Source organism: Cornus florida, unplaced genomic scaffold, assembly GCF_030987335.1.
Source record: "Cornus florida cultivar Cherokee Brave unplaced genomic scaffold, ASM3098733v1 CherokeeBrave_3.0.0_Hap2_Chr11, whole genome shotgun sequence".
Taxonomy (NCBI): domain Eukaryota; kingdom Viridiplantae; phylum Streptophyta; class Magnoliopsida; order Cornales; family Cornaceae; genus Cornus; species Cornus florida.
The window spans coordinates 1,437,834-1,450,325 of NW_026775581.1; the positions used below are offsets into that span (position 1 = coordinate 1,437,834).

The window sequence follows — 12,492 nt, forward strand, 5'->3', positions numbered from 1 at the left end:
TACAGCACCCATCTCTATGGCACAGTACCGTATGGCACCGGCAGAGCTTAATGAGCTAAAAGGTCAGTTAGACGATTTGAAAGCTAAGGGCTTTATTCGACCTAGTGCTTCACCATGGGGAGCACCGGTTCTTTTTGGTAAGAAAAAGGATGGGTCTTTAAGACTTTGCATCGATTATCGCAAGCTGAATCACTCTACGATCAAGAACATGTATCATTTGCCTAAGATTGATGACTTATTTGATCAATTGAAAGGAGCGACATATTTTTCGAAGATCGATTTGAGATCGGGTTACTATTAGTTGAGGGTTAAGGATGAGGACATATCCAAGACCACTTTTTGCACAGGGTATGGCCATTATAAGTTTCTGGTGATGCCCTTTGGTTTGACCAATACTCCAGCAGCTTTTATGGATTTGATGAACCGTGTATTCAGTGACTATCTTGACAGATTTATGGTGGTGTTCATTGATGACAGTCTCGTGTACTCAGCTTCGGTAGAAGAGCATGAGTATCATTTGAGGATAGTGTTGCAGATCCTTCAGGATAACCGATTGTATGCCAAGTTCGAGAAATGCGAATTTTGGCTATTAGAGGTGAAGTTCCTTGGACATTTTGTGTCAGGGGGCGGTGTTGTAGTAGATCCGTCGAAAATTCAGTCTATGATGGATTAGGAGCGTCTGAAGATAGTGGTTGAGGTACGGAGCTTTCTTGGCTTAGCCGGCTATTACAGGAGATTTGTTCGGGATTTCTCTCGTCTAGCATCACCTATAACCTGACTTACTCGCAAGGGAGTCAAGTTCATATGGAATGAGGCTTGTAATTTTGCTTTTCAGGTTTTGAAGATCAGGTTACATCAACTCCAGTTTTGATCATACCTGAACGTGGTTTGGGTTACGTAGTCTATTGTGATGCTTCGCGAGAAGGTTTAAAGTGTGTTTTTACACAGACTGAACGGGTGGTAGCTTATGGGTCTGGATAGTTAAAGACTCACGAGTTGAACTATCCGACATATGATTTGAAGTTGGCAGCGGTTATCTTTGCCCTGAAAGGGTGGAGACATTATTTGTACGGGGAGAAGTTTGAAGTTTTCTCCGATCACACTTATCTCAGAAGAGAAAAAGATTCTGAAAAACTATGCATCCATACCCCTATAGACACCGTTTCTATTATCTGTAGTCATAAAAAAAAAATTCCTTGTGTCAATTTCTATTGCCTGTAGTCATCCAAAAAAAAAATTTCCTTTTAAAACTTAAACACCTTTGGGCCACCTCATCACAAGAAGGAAGCTCCTTCTTATGCGGTCTAAGGCCAACATTATTCATTATTTTGGGACAGATAAAGAAAAAAACATAACACTTATTTTGGGACAAAGAGAGTATATTTTTAAGTTGAATAGTTCTAAACATATTACCCACAATTAACATATGGTTTCAAATTTTTGCATGCAAAAAGGAAAAATCTACACTAATTTCTTGGTGTATTGGATTTCAAATTACAAATTGTTATTCACATAGAAACAAAATGGCTTTGTAGGTGTCTTCCCCACATACGAGAAAGTGAATTTTCTTTAGATTAAATCAATCTTTATGATTTGATACTCAGAGTGATTGAAGCGATGCCCTAGTCTTTTTTTATATTTATATATAATATTATATATTATTAGTGGTGTTTAAGTGCTCTTTAATGAGCAGAGAACAATATACTCACTTTTAATTGTAACTTTAGGATTTAATCCTATGGTTAATTGAAGGAATAAGTTTTTAAGAAATTAAAATTTCTTTAATTAGATATTATTTTTGAAATAACTATAAGGCTAGCTTCTTAAAAAAAATAAAAATAAAAAATAAAAAAATAAAAAATTATCATTTTCTTTAATCTCATTAACTTTGGACTACCACAATGCCTTCCACCATGGTGATCGCCACCTCTATCGCCACCACATATACCACATTACCACCATTGCCACCACCGCACCACAACTACACTGCCACTGCCACGTAGTGGTAGAGGAGATGGTAGTGGTGATGTAGGTGGTGGTGGCAGCGGTACGTGGAGGTGGTCCATTCCCTTCACAATTAATCAAATCAAAGAATATTAATTTTGTTTATTTTAAGAAATATACATCAATCACCATCTAGTTCTATAATTCAATTAATATATTTGGATTGGTTACAATATATGAGAGTTGTAGTAGTTGTGGTAATTTCAACGAGGTAAGCCAAATCTCCCATGATCATTCCAACCAACTATTAATTTGACTTAGGTATTATTGCAAATTGGTATAAAGATGCTATTGATTTGCTTAAGGTATTGCTACAAATTGGTACAAAGATGGTGGAGTGTGAGGTGGCATTGTACGGGGTATGGTAATGGTGGTGGTGGTGGTGGAGTGGCATTTGAGCCCGAAGTAATTGTCATAAAATCGACAAAAAAGAGTACCAATTTCTTTTATTTTTGTTTCATTTACTGATATGTCTAATTTTGTAATTTTATCTTAATGACATTTTAAAGAAATTGCATAAATAAGTAAGTATCCTAAAATTAAAAAAGGAAGGCAGATTAATTAAATTCGTTGGATTAAATCCTACAACTACAATTAAAAATGAATATATTACCCTCTACTCACCAGGGAGTAGTGAAAAGTTACTGTATATATTATAATACTATAATTACATGGGACAAGTGTAGAAAACACCTCTAAAGTATACTACGCATAACACTTTTATCCCTATTTGAAAAAGTGTGCAAAAAGCACCCCTAATCTTTTCACAATGTTAAAAAATACCCCTCAATTAGAAATCTTATATAAATTAGTATTGTAATACCAGTTTTGTCCTTTTACTCTTCTGAAAATGCCCAAGGGGGTATATATACTCTCTTAGTATATAGGTGTTATGTGAACATTACCATATATATATATATATACTTTTTTCTCGATATATATCTCTAAATTTTTTTTAAAAAACTTTGAGAATTTGTGGAATAAGGATTTGAAATTTTTTAGATTTCAATTTAATGTTTTCTACTCTTTTTTTTCTTTTTTTTTTTCTTTTTTTGGTACCAACACTGTTAAAAAAAATAATAAATAAATAAATAAACTACAATATCAGTGTGCACTGATTTTCAGAGTTTGGAGTAGATTTGTTTTCTTTAATTTGCACTTTATTTTCGTTTTCTATTTTATATTTTTATCTTTACTTTTATTTTTATTTTCTATTTTTATCTTTACTTGTCCATTGCCAACATCCTCAAATAGTATCATTTTTGGTTATTTTACGAAATTATTTATTTTTATATATTTTATAAAATGGTTCAATAAGGGTAATTTAGTCAACTTAGAGTTTTAATTTGTGAGAGGTGCCTATTTGCACCAAATTGAAACTTCAGGAGTGTTTTCTGTAGATGAGAGGCGTCCTCCAATACTGTCATTTTCAATCATTTTACAAAATTATTTATTTTTATATATTTTACAAAATTATTTGCACGTGAGTAGTATAATATACATGGTAAACATACTTTTAGCGTGTGTTTTACATTTAACCCATAATAACATTAAGGGAAAACGTAAATGTGGTTAAGAGAAACCTAGCTAGCTCATTACGACTAATTGAATGATCTTCACGTACGTGTGTACGTGTATATAAATATTTACACATACACATTACACACATACCTGAAATATAGAAACATAACTTGGAGAAATATAGACCCTAATGCTACATTTGGTGTGCAGGAATGGCATGGAATGCAAGTGGGAATGGAATGAGAATGGGACTGGAATGGAATGGTCATTCTCATTCTATTGTTTGGTTGTAAATATAAAATGTGTAGGAATGCAATGATAATAACCATTCTAGTGTTTGGTTGGACCAATTTAAAATTTAGATTGGAATAAATTTCTAATTGAATTCTCCAAAATATCTCTCTTAGTAACAAATAAATTAAATTAAAATAAAATAACAAAATAATATTCTCTAATAATTTTTTAAAAATAAATGGTGGCACTGGTGGTGGTGGTGTTGGAAGGCGGCGGCGGTGGCAATGGTGGAAATTGGTGGCAGCAGTGGTGGTGGAAGGTAGCAGTGGTGTTAGTGGAAGGCTGTGGCAGTAGTGTGATGGTTGTTGTGGAAGGAGATAGTGGTGTGACTATGGTGGTGGTGGAAGGCAGTAAAAGTGGCGGTGGTGGAAGGCGGCAGCGGTGGTGGTAGTGGTGGTGGAAGGAGGCGGCAGTGGTGGTAGTGGTGGCGATGGCGATGGTGGAAGGCGGTGGTGGTGAAAGGTGGTGGTTTTTGGACTTGGAATATGAGGGTGTTTTAGGAAGTCGATTTTTAAAAATAAATTACTTGGGAATGGAATGACCATTCCATAGGTTTAATTGTGGAATGGATTTTCATTCCCAGGAATGGATTTTTATTCCAATGGAATGGCCATTCCCACTTTAAGTTGCATAGCAAACAAAGGAATGGTTGGAATGTGTATTCCATTCCATTCCATTCCTGCACACCAAACATAGCAAAAGAGATTTGATCAATATGACTAGTTTAGTTTATTATAGACTAAACTAATCCACTAATAATTGTATGCATTATCAGCAACTATGACTTTTTTCTAAAGCTGCTATATTTATCTTCTTTTCATAAAATATGTGCTGATTAGTAGAACGTACCTTCAAGAAAATTGGGGGCTGTTGATTTTTTATGTTGAAAATTTCAAATTGTTAATCAATATCTTTTTCTATTTTTTCCCCCAACTCTTAACATAGGATATAACAGATGATTAATTTGTAGGATACACAATCTACTTTCAACTTAAATTTTGTTTCCTGTACTAAAATTCCATGTCTCAAAAAGGCCCTATAAAATGAACTTGTGAAGAGAATCATATTGAATCTTTCTTTCTCTCACTCTCTCATTTTTCTTTCTTTATTTTATTTTTATCTCTTCTAATTATTCTATTTTTTAGGAAAAATTATACAATATTGATTTAAACAAAATAATTACAAATGCAGCAAGAATTATAGTTTCTGTTGAATTTAAAAAGTTCTTTTAATTTATTTGTTTCCTTTGTTTTATTTTTCTGTTAGGAAAATATATATATATCAACTATTTGATTTGATTTTGCTTATTCATAGGGCTGCAAATGAACCATGAACACCTCGAGCTCAGCTCATTAAGGGCTCAGCTCGGGCTCGTTTGTTAAGCAAACGAGCCAAGCTCGAGCCCAATTTATAGGCTAGTTTAGTAAACGAGCCGAGCCCGAACAACGTTGGGTGGTCGTCGTCCTACCATAAGCTTAAAGAGTGTGCATTAAGGCGAGGGCCAAGTTTTACATTTATAGAAGCCACTACTACCTTCACTAAGAATATAGTTAGGGCGAGTAGGGATCATCCCAAGGGATTGTGAGGGTCGAACAAGATTGTGGAATCGCTATTAAGGCTAGTAGGTCGAATGATCAAACAATTGGTTGGTTGGTTGATTAGACTAGAGAGCAACTAAATTAAACTAAGTGATAACAAAATAATGCAATTAAGAGTAAATAAGAGAGAGAAGAGTCTTGGGGTTTAGAGATCACCACCAAGCAATGCATTTCTATACCATTGACAAGTGACTAATGAGGGCAAATGGTGTGTTGTAATATTGGTGTGTGTGTGTGTGTGTTTGGCTGATTCAACAAGCAAGGATGACTAGTTAAGCATGTATTGTCTAAACATCATGTGAAAGGCACAATATATCTAAGCAATGAAGCATATATTGTCTAAACAACATGTGAAAGGCACAATAGATCAAAACAAGTCATTAATCATTCCATTAAGCTCACAATCCAAATACAACACAAGGTTAGAGACATATGCTACTTGCATTAAAAAACATGTATCATCAATCAACAAGCATGGATTGTCCTCCCATTTAACACTACACTACAACTACACTACATCTACACTAATAGCATGAAAATAAACTAAGGGAGAGGCACAATCCATCAAGAAATGAGTATGAACTATCAAGAAAATCACAAGAGCATTCCATGAAGTACTATGTTTTGACAATCTCTAAATCTATAGCATCAATACACATAGACATGCATCAATAACACAAAATCTAGAGACAAGCACATGAACATCTATTCTAGCATACATAGACATATGGATAGAATGAAATGATCAATTGAAAGCATTTAACCACATAAATCATTAAACAATCAAGATCTATATATATCAAAGTGTCAAAACATTAATTACAACACTAATCCCTCAATAATACACAAGATTAAGATATCGAAATCATGTTTGGGGCTAACTCTAGCCCCAAGAGGATGTCTAGCCACTCATGGTGATGTTGCTCCAACCCTCAAGGGCTAACTCCATGGAAGAAATCTGCTCCTTGTTGATGAAGAACTCCCCAATGGTGTCTCTAGCCTCCTCCTCTAAGCTTCTACCCTAAGAATAGCCTCTAAAGTTATATCTACCAAATGCTAAGTCTGCTCCTGCTCGTGAATGGGAGACCCAGCTGGAGAGTGCTACTCTGTAGCGTCTGCAGGGTGCTCTAAATCAATGTCCATACGCTCGACAGCTAGATCGACTGGTGCGTCATCCGCTATGGGATCTGATGCTGCTACCTCTGCCTCCTCAGCCTCTAGCTCCTTTATAGCCAATACTGCGTGGTCCTGCAGTCTAATAATGATGGCATTGTAGCTCTTGTCCCAGTCCTTCTTCAAGAAGTGACAGGAACCTCTCTCAGGGTGCTCTAGAGGATGAAATGGATAGCGCTGGTCAATAAGTATCTGGGTGATGAGGTGGCCAAAAGAGAGAGACTTAGCCCGTCCGGGCTTCTCCTTGCTGATATACTCATCAAATAGCTTCCTTATCACGCTCTAGATGAGCGCGGGGATAAATACCCAGTGGCCTATGTAGAATGCATAGAGGGCTGTCAAGTAGTCTCATCGCCGCTGGATCTTGTACCCGGCCATATATATATTCCAAAAAAGAATAGAATCAAAGAACCATAGGTCATCTAAAAGGAATGTGCGGGTGGCGAAAGTCTCGCCATCGGCATGGTGACTTGTAAGAAATACTGCCATGTCGGCATAAGAAGGCCTGTATAGCCTCGGATATAGCTCCTGTAGCTCCGAAGGGCATCTGTGTGGACAATGGCAAGAGCGGGCTAGCGAGTCCACAGTAATCATAATCTGATGGCCATCTATAGTAGTGATCAGCTCTGCTGTGGTGCGCGGGGATGGTCGGAGGTTCTAGAAGAACAACCGCACCAGCCGCGGGTAGACTGGCTCTGTAACTGGGGCAAGAATAGCTGCAAGGCCCCTCTGAATGATGTCATGGTAAGCTGATCGGGTCAGCACCGATCTAGCGAAAAAGTCTGTGTCGAACACCGATTCATGGTCTACTGCCATATGTGCATATCTAGGTGCGGGCCTATCACGCTCCTGAGCTAGCTGAGCTGGCTGGTGTGGTGGAGATGGTACTGGTGAATGCTCAGCTCCAGCATGTGGTGGAGATGGTGAAGGTGTGAACGCAGCTTGAGCCTGAGAAGGAGATGAAATATGATCATCCTCAGCCTCATGAGCAGGAGACTGACGTGGAGTAGGCTGTAATGGCTCCTCCTGTACATGGTCATGGTCGTGAGAAGGACCGGCACCGGCATCGAAAGTGTGCCTACCCCGGCGGTGATAGTGACCGCAGGCTACAGTCTTGCACTTAGTCATGGCCTGAAAAATAATTTAAAAACTTGCAAAGGAAGTCAGTGCCAGAATAAAGAATTGAAAGCACAAAATAGAAACATGCATGTCAAATAAGATAGACAAATCATATAGATGACATGAATCTATGCAAGTGATAGGATATGAAGCATACTAAACAATGTAAGTATGAAATGCATCCAATATGGAATGTCACAGGCATTGGGCATATATGAGATAGCATAAACATAATACATGATGAATGAAGTGCATATGTGAGATCTGTGAAATTCGATCGATCACAAAAAGAAATGAGATTGATCACAAAAGTTCGATCGATCTGAGGTATGAGTTCAATCGATCTCTCAAGATCGATCTGAGATTGAAGTTCAATTGATCGAACTGTGCGAAGGTGAAAACTCAGAGGTCACAGATCAGTGACTTTGGAACCATATGGCCCACACGATCGTGTTCGTGGGCCCATCTACACATCAAATCAATTAATTCTAGCCACATTACAAAGTCAATACTCCCATATTCAATTCAAAAATCAAAAATATAAAAACATATATGCACACATATATACACATATATACAAACATGCTTCAAGCTCAACAATGGTGGATTTGATCATGTAATAAGGATGGATTTGACATCTAAAGCATGGATATATGAAATCTAAGCCGAAAATCAATCATGGTGCCTCGGATCTTACCTCAACAAAGGAGAGAAGTGGATATAAAGAGGGAGTGAGATTCGGGGTGAGCTTGATGTCGCTAGAGGTGTCACCGGAGATGAAGAAGATGGTGCACAGTGACGGCGACAAGAGAGAAGGGGGTTAGGGTTTGGTGAGACCCTCCAAGTCTATTTTAAAATTTTCCCTGACAGAGTTCAATCAATCGAACCTCAACTGAGATCGATCGAACTTTGTCTTTTCTCTTTTTTGTTTTTTTTTTTTTTTTTTTTTGAACAAACAATAATAATTAAAAACTAAATAAAATAAAATATATTTGTATTTTTGAAAACTTTTTGAAAAATAAAATAAAATGAAATGAAATGAAAGTAAAATAAAATAAAATAAAAATGAAAGTGCTTTTGGATTTTTGAAATTTGAAAAGTCAAAATAATGAAATGACGAACTGAGATCGATCGGAACAAGAGTTCAATCGATCAGACAAAGAGCAAAAATATGCAGGTTTTTGGTTCAAAATTTTGGTTAAGTGTTGGAACTTGCAAATCGATCGAATGATGAAGTTCGATTGATCGAAGAACTTCAGATCGATCTTGAAATGTTTTTGATCGATGAGAGAGAGAGCTGAAATATGCAGGTTGGTGCAGGCTCAAAATTTTTCTAAGTGTTGAAACACGAGATCGATCAAACTTTGAAGTTGGATCAATTGAAGGTCTCCTGATCGATCTAAAAATGAGTTCGAATGATGGGATAGAGAGGTGATTTGGATGCAGGTGGATGCAGGTCGAAAATTTTTCTAAGTGTTGGATGTAGGTGGAAGTTCAATTGATCGAACTCTCATTTTAGATCAATCGAACTTATGCAAAATGCTCAATCACAACACAAAAATTCATGCAATCCTAATCAAAGTTCCTATCAATGCATATGAACCAAAAACAAGTATCTATACTTCACAAGAAATGAAATTTAAGATAGAAATGAGGGAGGAATAGTTTTGACACCCTACGAAATGTTTTTGCTAGTCTTTAACGTCTCTAGCAAGACATTGGGCTCTTTTAGCCCGGATCAAAAATCTTATAATGCATCCCCTCCTTGTTGGGGTGATAGATACTTTGAACTCCACCCAACAAATGGTTCTTAGAAGAACTTGTTGGATCAAACTCAAAAGAAGGTTTTGGTCCCTTGTCTATGCAATCAAAACCTTTGGGCTTCCATGCCCTTTCAAAGCACGAATTTGAAACATTGATCTTAGAATGCAATGTTGAAGATAAAGCTTTAGAAACTTTTGAGTCACACAAAAACTCATTTCCTTCACAATTGAACTCATGACATTTTTCCACAACATTAACCTCTCCTTCATACTTGTCAAATGAATTAGGGGTTGGATTGAATATATTCAACTTCACTTTCATGTGGCCAAAAGAGATCTTTATTACTCACGTCCTACAATTGATGTTGGCATTTGCGGTTGCCAAGAAAGGACAGCCAAGGATAACGGGTATTTGGCTCTTAGGATTGGAAACCGGTTCCGTGTCTATGACAACGAAATCAACCAGGAAGAAGAATTTATCAATTTTAATCAAAACATCCTCAATGACACCCCTAGGCTTCTTGATAGATCGGTCGGCAAGTTGCAAAACTACCGACGTCGGTTTTAATTCACCTAGGCCCAATTTGACATAAACCGAGTATGGAAGAAGGTTAACACCTACTCCTAAGTAAGAAGCGCCCGATTAATGATATGATCACCAATGATGCATGATATAGTGGGTGAACCGGGGTCTTTAAACTTTGGAAGAGTGTTATGTTGAAAAATTAAGCTCACTTGCTCAGTCAAGACCACTTTCCTTGGTGCTTGGCTCTTGTTCTTCCGCTTTTGGGTGCACAAGTCTTTCAAGAATTTGGCATAAGCCGGAATTTGCTTGATTGCATCCAAAATTGGAAGATTAACTTTACTTGCCTAAACATCTCCATTATTTCATTGGTCTTAGCCTTTTGCTTTTTCCTTCGAAATGGACACTTTCAAGGCGTCCGAAAATTGAACATTTGGTTCAAAACTCTTTTCAAAATTTTCCTTTGAAGTCTCTTCAACACAAGAAGTTTTCAAATCACTTTGTTTCAAATCATTTTTCAGCAAAACTTTTTCAACATCATTTTTCAAAACTTCTTTTTCAAACACATTTTTCAAGACTTTCTTCAATGAATCATTTTCAAAATTACTTTTCAAATCACATTTTTCAACTTTCTCATTCATTAAGTCATGCACATGCAAGGAAGGAGGAATGGGATGTGAAACGGGACGGGTGGCAACTTAAGGTTGCACCGGTTCACTCTCTTCATTAGATATTTCAACTTGATTGTCCACAAACCTACCACTCCGCAAGGTAGTCACCGCATTAACATGCTCAATGGTGTGGCCTTTCGATAAGGAATAGGTTTGCACAACACATTGTTGCTTAGGTGGGGCATTCATAGGCATCTTTCCCTTCTCTATTGCATTAAGAGTGCTAGCTATTTACCCTACTTGGGTTTCTAGCTTTGCAATGGATTGAGAATGGGAGTGTAACAATTGAGTGTTTGCCTCTAAAGTGCCTAAAGCATTTAAAACTTTTTCTTCAAAAGCAGGACTTCTAGCATTTCCTTGGGAATAAGATTGGTTGGGAAAATGAGAATTAGCAAATTGATTCCCTTGTGATTGATAAGGTCTATAACCTTGGGATCCTTGGTTTTGAAGTGGAGGTGGAATGTACTTCCCTTGAAAACCGCCTTGGGAAGGGTTTGAGCCCTCTCCTTGGTTTTTCCAAGAGAAATTTAGATGATTTCTCCAACTTGGATTATAATGAGTACCATAAGGATTGTTCCCTTGGTTCACAAAAGCTGCATTGACTTGTTCATTAGGTTTATTTTGCACTTGTCCGTGAGGATAATGAGAAGTAGAATGAAGGACACTAGAACAAGTCATACATGATTCATTTGATGCACGATGAGAATGGTTAGGGAAGGAAGATACTTGGTTCGCTGAGTTTTGGTTAATCAAAAATTGATCAAACCTTTAAGATAAAGACTTCATTTCGGCGGCTATTTCATTTGAATGGTTGACTTGATGTAAGCTAACACTCTTCCTACCTTGTGTATTTCTACCATTCTTTGAAGACAATGTTCTATGTAATGAATTTTCACTCATGCGCTCATAGAGACGCCACACATCATCCTCATGCCTATCAATGTATGAGCCACCCATGGAAGCATAAACCATACCCTTATAGTTGTCCAATAAGCTCTCAAAGAAGTATTGAACTAATTGCCATTTGGGCATGTCATGGTGTGGACACTTCCTAAGCAATTCATTAAAGCGTTCCTATGCCTCATGAAATGTTTCTCCATCCCCATGTGTGAATTCTCTAATTGAAGTTCTCATGGCATTGGTCTTAGAAACCGGATAGTACTTCTTCAAGAACTCTTGTTGCATTTCTGCCCAAGAAGTGATTGAAAAAGGCCTAAGATTGTTAAACCAATTCTTTGCCTTGTCTTTTAAGATTAATAGAAAAAGTTTGAGTCTTAAGACCTCTTCCGGCATATCCGTATATTTTACGGTGGAACAAACTTCTAGAAACTCATCCAAATGCTTATAAGGTTCTTCACTAGGAAGTCTATGAAAGTTAGGAAGCATTTGAATGGTTTGTGCTTTGATTTCATACTGATGTGCTCTAAATGGAGGCAATTGGTTGCATGTAAGTGCATTATACTCATTAGGCACATAGTGGTCTCTTAAAGCAAGAGGTGGATTAGCTACTTGAGGTGTAACATGAACACCTTGGTTTTGAATTCCTTGATTGATGATGGAAGGTTGTGGTGCATACATTGGCCTTGGCATTCCATATGGAACTTGGCCTTGTTGTTGTTGTGGTTGGTGAATGTATGGCCTAGGCATGCCTAATGGTACTTGTATGTTCTCATTGTGCACATTAGGATGAAGAATACCTTGTTGGTCTATGTGACCAAGGTCCTCAACATGATCATCACTATGGTCATCCATTGATAGATTGGTTCTATTTGAACTTCCTCTTCCCCTAGGATTTCTAACGATGGATTCAAGATGCAAATCTAAAG

At 37.2% G+C, this 12,492-nt stretch overlaps 1 pseudogene; it reads left to right on the plus strand.

Moving 5' to 3' along the window:
* Positions 1 to 11,696: 11,696 nt before the first annotated feature.
* LOC132287555 (small nucleolar RNA R71) lies at positions 11,697 to 11,795 on the plus strand (annotated as a pseudogene).
* The last annotated feature ends 697 nt before the right edge of the window (positions 11,796 to 12,492 follow it).